Raw genomic sequence first — 13,085 nt, 5'->3', positions numbered from 1 at the left:
GAGACCACCAGTCCAGTAACCAGAATGTGATTGCGGAGGCTGAGGCATACCTCGACCTTAACAGTCCTGACAGTATGACAAATAAGGTGTCTGGCGACTTGGAGGCAGATTTTTCCTCTTCCGAACTCTCAGAATCCATAAAAATTTAAAAGTGGGCAGGAGCCCGGGTCCCGATGGCTTCACAGCTAGATTTTATAAATTGTTTAGGGAAGAGGGCCTTTAACGTGTTGCGGCATGGGTGCCCACTCCCAGCCCAGGCTCTAATGGCTCATATCTCAGTCATCCCCAAACCAGGCAAAAACGCCTCGGTGTGCAGCAACTATAGACCAATTTCCCTTCCCAAGATAGACATCAAATTATTCGCAAAGCTGATTGCGTCGCACCTACAAGCCACCATCCCACGCTTGATCCACAGGGAGCAGTTGGGGTTTGTCCCAGGTAGAGAAGCTAGAGATAACCCTAATAGCCAGAGCTAAACATTCCAACAGCCCCCGTGTCTATTGGCGGTTGACGCAGAGAAGGCATTTGACAGGGTTAGTTGGAACTTTCTGTCTGCCACCCTGATCAAGATTGAGGTCGGCCCACGAAAGCATGAGTGGATCATGTCACCGTATCGTGGCGCCTCTGCCAGAATCAGAGTCAACTGGGGCCCTGTCGGATGACTTCCAAATTCAGAACGGGACCAGACAGGGATGTCCTCTATCCCCGTTCCTATATGTCCGCACTATGGAGGCTTTGGCAAACGTGATTCACCAAACCAGTTCTATTTCGGGATATCGCATTGGGGACGCAGAACATAAAATGGCTTTCTTTGCAGATGATCCGCTTCTTTATCTATCCAACCCACACTGCATCAAGAATTTAAATATTTCAGTAGAATTAGTAACTATAAGGTAAATGCCCAAAAATCAGAAATACTAAAAGTCTCGTTGCCACAGGCCGAGGCATCACACCTAGAGGCCCGGTTCCCCTACCGCTGGAGACACTCAGCAATAAAATGCTTGGTCATACAACTACCCATGGATGTCCCCGGGTGTTTAAATTAAACTTTATACCATTCGCCATTAATTTAGAGAGAAAGCTCAATAAATGGAAATCCCTACCCCTCTCCTGGGGCGGGAGGAGCAATGCCTTTAAGATGGATTCTCTACCCAGATTTCTCTACCTTTGTCAGACGATCCCACTAAAACTCCAGAGCTCCTACTTAAAGAGGCTGTGCTCCTTAGTCACGGCATTTGTATGGAGAGGGAGGAAACCTTGAATGCATTTTTCCCTTCTCACGAGAGCCAACGGGGAGGGAGGGCTGGGCTTACCCGACCTGTCCCTCTATTACAAAGCCAGCATTGCCTACTGTATGTTGGATCTTCTTAAGAGGGAGAGCTCGAAACTGTGGGTGGAGGCGCAACATGCGATGGTGCCGGGGTCCCTACGGGGTGCAATGTGGATTCCACCCAGGTTCATAGGCTCTATCTCCAACATCTCCCCTTTCCTTGAACAACTTCTTCAAGCCTGGACAGAGTTTGCGCCGTCCAATGGTCTGGTGTCAGTACCTGGACCCCACACCCCTCTGGTCTCTAATCCACAGGTTGAGGCCTCCATGCGAGGACCCCCTGTCTTGGGTCTACCGATTACTCTGATCCCTCACCTCCAGGACGTAATGACTCCTTTGGGCCTGAGGCCACTTCCAGAGATCACGGGGGAGGGGGGACCTTGCCATGGTTCATGGTTGCAATATTTTCAACTTAGGGGTTTTGTGGGGTCCCTGACCCCCCGGGTGAATATTTCTGGCCACCTCACTGCATTTGAACATGTGTGTTACCAGTTTCCCAGAGACACATGATATCCAGAATATACAGGCTGCTGCTCACTCGGGAGACGAAGTCTCAGATACTGGCTTATGTGGCCACCTGGGAGAAGGAGCTGGGTTGGAGGCTCCCACAGGAAGACTGGGAGAGGGCCTGGGTCATGTGCCACAAAATTTCATCTGCATAGAAAATTTCAAGGTTCTGTCCCGGTGGTACCATACCCCTCACCTCTTACACAGAATTTTTCCTCTTATGTCACCCACATGTTGAAGGTGCAATAGAAACAGAAGTGACCTGTCTACATTTGGTGGAGCTGTCTGGCAGTGGCCATCCTGCGGAGGAAAGTGATGGAGGTCAACAACACTATCTGCTTGCCACAGGTGAACTTAACCATAGAAATGGCCCTGCTCTCAATCTTCCCAGGTCCTACTAAAAAGACCAAAAGCAGTATTTTGCATTTCTTCATCCTAGCAATCAGAAGAATCATACTAAGATTGTGGTGGTCCACCACCCCACCGTCAAGGGTGATATGGGCTGATTAGCTCAATGAACTTATGCGCTTTGACGTGATGAAGGCAGATGAGAGTGGAGCCCATGAAGAGTTCCATAGATTATGGCAGGTATGGATCTCTTTCCACTCCTCGGAACAGATATAGAGAGTGGATCCGGTGAATTTATCTGCAGCTGGACATGGACGCCACTCTCGGTTCTGCGGGTCCAGTCCCCCCTCCCTTTCCCTTACCACTTCACCTATCGTACCCATGTCTAGTTGTCTGATGTTTAGTGTCTGTTGTGTCAACTGTTTTACAAGTTGCTTCTTTTTGCTTTTTGTTTGTGTAATGCCTAATAATTAGAGATGAGTGAGCACACTCATCCGAGCTTGATGCTCGTTTGAGCATTAGGGTGCTCGAGATGCTCGTTACTCGAGACGAGCACCACGTGGTACTCGAGTCAATTCCATTTCCTTCCCTGCATGTTTAGTGCCATTTTTTAGCCAAAAGACATGCAGAGAAGGCATTACCACTTCCTCCTGTGACATGCCAGCCCCATCCCACCCCCCTGCAGTGAGTGGCTGGCGAGATCAAGTGACCGCTGAGTACTTAAAGCGGTCCCGCCCAAGGCTCGCCTCAGACACACACTGGGGGAGTATAGGGAAAGTGCTGCTGACGAGATAGGGAAAGTGGTAGTGTAGGATCCTGTCTTTAAGAACCCCAACGGTCCTTCTTAGGGCCACATCTGACCGTGTGCATTACTGTTGTGGCTGGCTGGGAGTAGTTTTGCACAAATTTTTTTTTTTTCATCTTGGGCTGTGCAGGCTATTACAGCTATAGCGTTCTCAGTCTGCAGTCTATAATACAGAGTATAGGGAAAGTGCTGCTGAGATAGGGAAAGTGGTAGTGTAGGATCCTGTCTACAAAAACCCCAACGGTCCTTCTTACGGCTACCTCTGACTGTCTGCATTTTACTGGGTGTCTGCTGGGAGTTGTAGTGCTTCAGTATTACACAGCTAGGCCTGTTTGCAGCCTTCCGTGTTAATTTTTTCTGCCTGGAGTTTGTGTAACAATTCCGCTCTCAGCTCGAAAGTGAATGCAAATAATTCCATAATTATTTATACTGGTCTGTGTCTGCAGTGAAATAAACCGCGGTCTCACCGCTAAACAGTACTGTGATATTACTGGGGCCATTGCAAAGTATTTCAGCTCTGCCGCTGTGCAGAGTGTCCCACAATACCATTTCCGTTGGTGGGGTTGAGATTGCCGCAGTTACCAGCACTATCCACTGGCTTTACAGTCTTCTCCCACTCCACACAGCCTCTATAATCTTCAAGTCTCTGTGAGCAGTAAATTACCCCTAGGTATCAGCGCGAGACAGCGGGTTACTTTTCGAAAGTTCCTGTGTTCTGGGTGATGAGGCTGGGGACTTCCGGCAAGTGTCTCAAGAGCTTCCAGTGGGTGAGGAGGACAATGATCAGTGAGATAGTAATAAGGGCAGTAAGTCCGAGGGAGGAGCGCACAGAGGATTCGGAGGAAAAGCCGCTGGACGATGAGGTGACTGACCCCTCCTGGTTTGCTAAGCCTACTGAGGACAGGTCTTCAGAGGGGGAGGCAAGTGCAGCAGCAGGACAGGTTGGAAAAGGCAGTGGGGTGGGCAGGGGTAGAAGCAGGCCCAGAGCAAAGACTCCCCCAACTGTTTCCCAAAGCACCCCCTCGCGCCAAGCCACGCTGCAGAGGCCTAGGTCTTCAAACGTGTGGATGTTTTTCAGTGAGAGCGCGGACGACCGACGAACAGTAGTGTGCAACCTGTGTCGCACCAAGATCAGTCGGGGAGCCACCACTAACAGCCTCACCACCACCAGCATGCGCAGGCATATGATGGCCAATCACCCCACAAGGTGGGATGAAGGCCGTTCACCGCCTCTGGGTCACACCACTGCCTCTTCCCTTGTGCCCAAACCTGCCACTCAGATCCAACCCCTCTCTCAGAACACAGACACGAGCGCCTCCCAGCCTGCACCCACACCCTCACCTCCACTGTCCTCGACACCATCTAACAATGTCTCTCAGCGCAGCGTTCAGCTTTCGCTAGCGCAAGCTTTGGAGCGAAAGCACAAATACGCCGCCATACACCCGCACGCACAAGCTTTAAACGTGCACATTGCCAAATTAATCAGCCTTGAGATGCTGCCATACAGGCTTGCGGAAGCGGAGGCTTTCAAAAACATGATGGTGGCGGTGGTCCCGTGCTACTAGGTCCCCAGTCGCCACTATTTTTCCCGGTGTGCCGTCCCAGCCCTACACCAGCACGTCTCCCGCAACATTAATCGTGCCCTCACCGATGGGGTTACTGGGATAGTCCACTTAACCACGGACATGTGGACAAGTACTGGCGGGCAGGGCCACTATATCTCCCTTACGGCACATTGGGTGAATTTGGTGGAGGCTGGGACCGAGTCAGAGCCTGGGACCGCTCATGTACTACCCACGCCCAAAATAGCGGGTCCTACCTCGGTGCTGGTATCTGCGGCGGTCTATGCCCCCGCCTCTAAACCCTGCCCCCCTCCTCCTCCTACGTAATCTCTACCTCTCAATTAAGAAATGTGAGCAGCACGCCGCCAGCAGTCGATGTGGCGTGGTGCGGCAGCACAGCGGTGGGCAAGCGTCAGCAGGCCGTGCTGAAACTACTCAGCCTAGGTGACAAGAGCCACACGGCCCCTGAGCTGTTGCAGTGTCTGACAGAGTAGACCGACCTCTGGCTTTCGCCGCTGAGCCTCCAACCGGGCATGGTCGTGTGTGACAATGGCCGTAACCTGTTGGCGGCTCTGCAGCTCAGCACCCTCACACACGTGCCATGGCTGGCCCACGTCTTCAATTTGGAGGATCAGCGGTTTCTGAAAAACTACCCGCACTTGTCTGACCTGCTCGGCAAGGTGCGCTGCGTCTGCGCACATTTGCACAAGTCCACCACGGACGCTACCACCCTGAGGACCCTGCAACATCAGTTTAATCTGCCAGAGCACCGACTGCTGTGCGACGTGCCCACACAGTGGAATTCTACGCTGCACGTGTTGGCCAGGCTCTATGAGCAGCGTAGAGCAATAGTGGAATACCAACTCCAACATGGGCGACATAGTGGGAGTCAGCCTCCCCAATTCTTTACCGAGAAGTGGGCCTGGATGGCAGATATCTGCCAGGTCCTCAGAAACATTAAGGAGTCTACCCAGATGGTGAGCGGTGACGCTGCAATCATTAGCGTAACCATCCCGCTGCTAGGCCTGCTGAGGAGTTCGCTGCAAGGCATAAAGGCCGACGCTTTGCAGTTGGAACAGGAGACAGGGGATGACAGTATGTCACTTGATAGCCAGACCACCCTCATGTCTATATCTCAGCGTGTTTTGGAGGAGGAGGAGGGGGAGGAGCAGGAGGAGGGGGAGGAGGAGGGGGAAGAGACAGCTGAGCACACTGCAGAGGGTACCCATGCTGCTTACCTCTCATCTGTTCAGCACGTATGGGCTGTGGAGGAGGAGGAGGAGGATCCTGAAAGTCATCTTCCTAGTGAGGACAGCCATGTCTTGTGTACTGGCACACATGGCTGACTTCATGTTAGGCTGCCTTTCTCATGACCCTTGCGTTATACACATTCTGGCCAACACAGATTACTGGGTGTACACCCTTCTTGACCCACGGTACAAGGAGAACCTTTCCAGTCTTATTCACGAAGAGGAAAGGGGTACTAGAGTGATGCAATACCACAGGGCCCTGGTGGACAAAGTAATGCTAAACTTCCCATCTGACAGCGCTAGTGGCAGAAGGCACAGTTCCGAGGGCCAAGTAGAAGGGGAGGCGCGGAGATCAGGCAGGGGAACACTCTCCAAGGCCTTTGCCAGCTTTATGGCTCCCCAGCAAGACTGCGTCACCACTCCCCAGTCGAGGCTGAGTTGGAGGGAGCACTGTAAAAAGATGGTGAGGGAGTACGTAGCCGATCGTACCACTGTCCTCCATGATGCCTCTGCTCCATTCAACTATTGGGTGTCAAAGCTGGACACGTAGCACGAACTTGCGCTGTATGCCCTGGAGGAGCTGGCTTGCCCTGCCGCTAGCGTCTTGTCAGAGAGGGTGTTTAGTGCAGCTGGGGAAATCATCACGGACAAGTGTACCCGCCTGTCAACTGACAGTGCCAACATGCTTACACTCATAAAGATGAACAAAGCCTGGATTTCCCCAGACTTCTCTTCTCTACCGGTGGAGAGCAGCGGAACCTAAAGATTCTTTTCGCTGCAACCACAAATAAAAGCATTCTTCTCTATCACCGGAAAAAACGGGGCATTTAGCTTTGTCAATCTGTCTCTGATATTAGTCCTCCTCCTACTCCTCCTCCTGAAAGATCTTGTCATCACGCTGAACTGCAAATTTTTCTGCGGCCCAAAAGGCTCATCTAACAATTTTTTTCAAAGTTTCAAAAGAATTGATACTTTAACATGAACCAATTTTTTGAACAGGGCTGTCTCCAGGCTGTGTTACAAATTAAGCAACAGCGAGCTGTATCTTTAAAAAAATATTATGGGTTTCACCTGCCCTCTCGGTTAAGCAATTTTTCAGGGGTATATTTGTACTCTTGGTACACTATTTTTTTCTGGCCCTCGCCTATACTGTTAATTAACTAATTTTTCTGGCCTTCGCCTAGTCATGGTACCCCATTTTTCAGGCGTTCTCCTATACTCTTGCTACAGAAATGTTTCAGGGGTCTGCCTATACTTATGCTACATAAGTGTTACTGGGGTCTGCCTATACTTCTTCCACATAAATGTTACAGGGGTCTGCGTATACTTCTGCTACAGAAATGTTACTGGGGTCTGCCTATACTGTTACTACAGAAATGTTACAGGGGTCTGCCTATACTGCTGCTACAGAAATGTTACTGGGGGTCTGCCTATACTGTTACTACAGAAATGTTACAGGGGTCTGCCTATACTTCTGCTACAGAAATGTTACAGGGGTCTACCTATACTTCTGCTACAGAAATGGTACTGGGGTCTGCCTATACTGCTGCTACAGACATGTTATCGGGGTCTGCCTATACTGCTGCTACAAAAATGTTACCGGGGTCTGCCTATACTGCTGCTACAGAAATGTTACAGGGGTCTGTCTATACTGCTGCTGCAAAAATGTTACAGGGATCTGCCTTTACTGCTGCTACAGAAATGTTACTGGGTTTGCCTATACTTCTGCTACAAAAATGTTACTGGGGTCTGCCTATTCTTGTACATAGGGGGCAGTATTATGGTAGTTATATTCTTGTACATAGGGGACAGTATTATAGTAGTTATATTCTTGTACATAGGAGCAGTATTATAGTAGTTCTATTATTGTACATAGGAGGCAGTATTATAGTAGTTATATTCTTGTACATAGGGAGCAGTATTATAGTAGTTATATTCTTGTACATAGGGAGCAATATTATAGTAGTTATATTCTTGTACATAGGGGGCAGTATTATAGTAGGTATATTCTTGTACATAGGGAGCAGTATTATAGTAGTTATATTCTTGTACATAGGGAGCAATATTATAGTAGTTATATTCTTGTACATAGGGGGCAGTATTATAGTAGTTATATTCTTGTACATAGGGGGCAGTATTATAGTAGTTATATTCTTGTACATAGGGGGCAGTATTATAGTAGGTATATTCTTGTACATAGGGAGCAGTATTATAGTAGTTATATTCTTGTACATAGGGAGCAGTATTATAGTAGTTATATTCTTGTACATAGGGGGCAGTATTATAGTAGTTATATTCTTGTACATAGGGGGCAGTATTATAGTAGGTATATTCTTGTACATAGGGAGCAGTATTATAGTAGTTATATTCTTGTACATAGGGGCAGTATTATAGTAGTTATATTCTTGTACATAGGGGGCAGTATTATAGTAGTTATATTCTTGTACATAGGGGGCAGTATTATAGTAGTTATATTCTTGTATATAGTAAGCAGTATTATAGTAGTTATATCCTTGTACATAGGGGGCAGTATTATAGTAGTTATATTCTTGTACATAGGGGGCAGTATTATAGTAGTTATATTCTTGTACATAGGAGGCAGTATTATAGTAGGTATATTCTTGTACATAGGGGGCAGTATTATAGTAGTTATATTCTTGTACATAGGGGGCGTATTATAGTAGTTATATTCTTGTATTTAGGAGCAGTATTATAGTAGTTATATTCTTGTACATAGGGAGCAGTATTATAGTAGTTATATTCTTGTACACAGGGGGCAGTATTATAGTAGTTATATTCTTGTATATAGGAGCAGTATTATAGTAGTTATATTCTTGTACATAGGAGGCAGTATTATAGTAGTTATATTCTTGTACATAGGGGGCAGTATTATAGTAGTTATATTCTTGTATATAGGGGCAGTATTATAGTAGTTATATTCTTGTACATAGGGGGCAGTATTATAGTAGGTATATTCTTGTACATAGGGGGGAGTATTATAGTATTTATATTCTAGTACATAGGGGGCAGTATTATAGTAGTTATATTCTTGTACATAGGGGGCAGTATTATAGTAGTTATATTCTTGTACATAGGGGGCAGTATTATAGTAGTTATATTCTTGTACATAGGGGCAGTATTATAGTAGTTATAGTCTTGTACATAGGGGACGGTATTATAGTAGTTATATTCTTGTACATAGGGGGCGGTATTATAGTAGTTCTATTCTTGTACATAGGGGGCAGTATTATAGTAGTTATATTTTTGTACATAGGGGACAGTATTATAGTAGTTATATTCTTGTACATAGGGGACAGTATTATATTAGTTATATTCTTGTACATAGGGGGCAGTATTATTGTAGTTATATTATTGTACATAGGAGGCAGTATTATAGTAGTTATATTCTGGTACATAGGGGGGCAGTATTATAGTAGTTCTATTCTTGTAGACAGGGGGCAGTATTATAGTAGTTCTATTCTTCTACATAGGGGGCAGTATTATAGTAGTTATATTCTTGTACATAGGGGGCAGTATTATAGTAGTTACATTTGTTACGTCTGTAGAGGATGTGCTGGACAAGCACTTACAGACAAACACAATACTTGCTCACAGTGCAACGGCTAAAACAAACGGACAAATAATAAATGGAAAGTGTTTCCCTAAATATGTAACGAACAAGGGAGAGGGCCCTGCCTACCACCGCAGACTGATCGCGTCAACAGATGCAGGCCTGCACTCGTTCCTGGGACCTGAGTAACCCTACTTAGCCAAACTGATAAGGGACAAAATTACCACAGCACTTAGCTTTAGTAGAATAAGCCGCAGCATGCTGAGCCGTCCGGAGAAAGGAGCAGTAGACACCATGCTGACCACAGGAGCCACTAACTGCCAGCCCAGACAGTTGGCAGATGACAATACACAGCACTTTAGGTCAGTATCACCCAGGTAAATACCCAGCTAATTACCCAGAGATGTGACTACATTGCATCACACCTACTGAGCTAGAAGGTGCAGAACCGAATGGAAAACCTGCAGCAGACTTCGTTAATCCAGCAGCGATCCCAGCACTGCTGCAACAGTACCTCCCCTTCCATAAGTAGCTCCAGGACCCTTAGGACAAGGTCGCTTAGGATTCAGACAGTAATCTGTCCGCATGGATGCCTGCTGCAGGTACCCACGTCCTCTCCTCAGTACCAACGCCATGCCAATGCACCAAATACTGAAGAGAACTCCCAACTAGGTGATAGTTCACTATACGACCTACCTCAAAATGAACATGTCCACCCCCACAACCGGGGCCGACGCAGATGAACCATTGCCACAGTCCACAATTTTTTCAACAGAGATTTATAAAACAAACTATGGATTCTCCTAGAACTAGGAAAACACACCGAACCAATTCTTTCAATGATTGTGAATGGACTGACGAATCGTGGATCCAACCTGAATGACCGCTGTTTGATTTTTAGTTTCCTAGTAGACAACCAAACCAAGTGACCCACCAAGAAAATAAACCTCTCCGAACGTCTGTTATCCTTCACCAGCTTAAAGTTTTTAACTGAGGTCCCCGTAAAATCCAGCGGTCCATTGTTTTGCGCAAATTCAGGCAAAAGCCTCAGTATCCTAGCAGGAGAATCCCGAGGTGACTTAGTCTTCACACAAACCTCACAGGATGCAACAAAACTGAAAACATCTCGTCGCAAAGATGGCCACCAAAACCTTCTTGTGAGTAGCTTCCAGGTGCCCAGCCAACCCTGCCGGTGACACGTCCTGCACATTACAGACCTGCTCCTCCATCCCCTCCGAAAGAATGTGCATGGGAGGTCTATCAGAAATTACGGGAACGAAACTCCCTGAAACCGCATCACCCTTGGGGCTCCTTTCCACTGGCGATAGCGACATCGCTGCGAGAAAACTGCAATGTTAAAATCACATTGCAACGCGTTGCGATGCGAGAATCTGTTTTGCCATTGCACTGTATGGGCAACAGAAAAATGCAAAACGCTGAAGCAATCCTCCTGCTGCGATTTTTAATCCTCGCATCGCAGCTTGCCCTTGAATATCGCTATTGGAAAGGCTGTCATAGAACAACATGTGTGGGACTTTCCTGTGAGCTCGCACTGAGCATCGCACTGAAAACGTGCGATTACCGCGCCAGTGGAAAGGCGCCCAAGGGCTCCGGCACACTTGCGTTTTTCTTGCGAGTTTTTTTACGCGATTGTCATTGAGACTTTCTAATGTTAAAAAAGCATCGCACAAAAATTCCAAAGCACAAACCTGCGCTGCGTTTTTAACATTAGAAAGTCCCATTCACAATCGTGTTAAAAAAACGCAGTGATATCGCATGAAAAAAACGTGCAAGAAAAACTCAAGTGTGCCGGAGCCCTTCACGTTTTTACTGCCTGGTTGACATGTAACAAGAAAGTCAAAACGTGAAAGAAACAATGACCACCGCGCCCGTCTCGGGTTAAGGCTCTTGGCTGACTCCAGGTAGATTAAGATTTTGTGATCCGTACGTTTTTGTGATTTCGCCAGTGGCAGCGTCCACAGCGGAAATTCTGTGGAAATCCTGCCGCAGAATTCCCGCCCGTGTGCAGGGGGCCTATCTGTGTATTAAAACATTTTTGTGGTCAGGGACGCAGCATAGGCAGATGAGAGTTATCACACTGAAGGGCAATTTCAAGTCGCAGCGTCACAGAAGAATTTGGGAGTACAAATGTATGGCCATTAGAGATGAGCGAGCGTACTCGGCCACGCCCCTTTTTCGCCCGAGCACCACGATTTTCGAGTACTTCTGTACTCGGGAGAAAAGATTCGGGGGGCGCCGTGGGTGAGTGGGGGGTTGCAGCGGGGAGTGGGGGGGAGAGGGAGAGAGGGCTCCCCCCTGTTCCCCGCTGCTACCCTCCGCTCCACCACGCCTCCCCCCGCCCCCCCCCCCCCCCGAATCTTTTCACCCGAGTACGGAAGTACTCAAAAATCGCGGTGCTCGATCGAGTAATTACTCGAAACGAGTATATTCGCTCATCTCTAATGGCCATGTGTTTCTCTCATGAGAACAATCACACGTTGCTCCACTGGCTAACGCCGGACCAAAAGCAGCCAGATACGGGATATATACTACAGGGAATGCTCAATCGCTGACAGCATGCAGAAAGCCAGATAGCTTTATAGAGGAGCAAAAATGTGCAGGCTGATTGAGCAGCCACTCAACTCAACCCAGGGTGGCGGAGGGGTGAACTGGCTCCAGTTTGTCTAGGTCTTTTTTAAAGTGGGGTGCCCAGAACTGGAGACAGTATGAGGTCTGACTAAGCGGTGGAATTTCCACCGCTGGAAGCCTGCATAGGATTGCGTTAACAAGCACAATCCTATGCAGACGACCGCGATGTGGCCGTGCAAAATATCGCACGGCAAACAAATCGCGGCATGCCCTATTTCTGTGCGGGGCTCTGCGAACCCTGCACAGAAATGTCACCCACCCCCGGCTCCGGTCTGCGCATGCCCCAGCTGCGCGGCAAGCCGGCACATCAAACAGCCGGAGCCGGCGGGCGCGGGTGAGTACGCATGGTCCCGGCAGGCGCTCGGGCCGGGTCCGGCGGCGAGAATCCTCGCTGCCGCATCCGAACCGCCCGTCTTCAGGCAGCCGAAGGGTGAATGCTGGCGGCTGGGTCGACCGCGAGAATTCTCACAGCGGGATGTGACCTGTGCCCCTGCAGTGACCCACAGCTCACCTCCTCTGGTGTCTTCTCTCTGCTCCGCGATGTGCCAGCTGGCGCACAAACACACATGAGCAAAGCAGAGCCGGCGGTCAGCCCCGCACAGAAATAGGACATGCTGCAATCTGTTTACTATGTACGTTTTCATGCAGCCAAATCATGACTGTCTGCATAGGATTGCATAAACTAATGGCCGTGTGCATTCACCCTAGGGAAGAGTGGAGGAGGATAATGAGTCATTATGACCTCACGTGATCCAGACTCTAGGCTTCTCTTAGAGTTGTGTTTGCCCATTTTGGCTGCTGCTCCCCCCCATCACATGAGCTCCCTTCCTCTCATTCCTGGATACCCCAGGGCGATGCTGGGCAGTATATACAGTATATACAGTATCATGCAGTAATAATTAAATAGTATATTAAATAAGAGTCTAAGTCAGAGATGGCCCACCCGCCGTGAGCAGCCACTGCCCAACAGGGACGGATGTCACACTTATTACCCGGGTTCGCTTTAAGGATCATATTTTAAGCTGTTGCCAAAGATCCCAATCCTCACTGAATATCCACGATG

Source organism: Eleutherodactylus coqui, chromosome 1 (assembly GCF_035609145.1).
Source record: "Eleutherodactylus coqui strain aEleCoq1 chromosome 1, aEleCoq1.hap1, whole genome shotgun sequence".
Classification (NCBI taxonomy): domain Eukaryota; kingdom Metazoa; phylum Chordata; class Amphibia; order Anura; family Eleutherodactylidae; genus Eleutherodactylus; species Eleutherodactylus coqui.
This window is presented reverse-complemented; position numbering follows the sequence as displayed.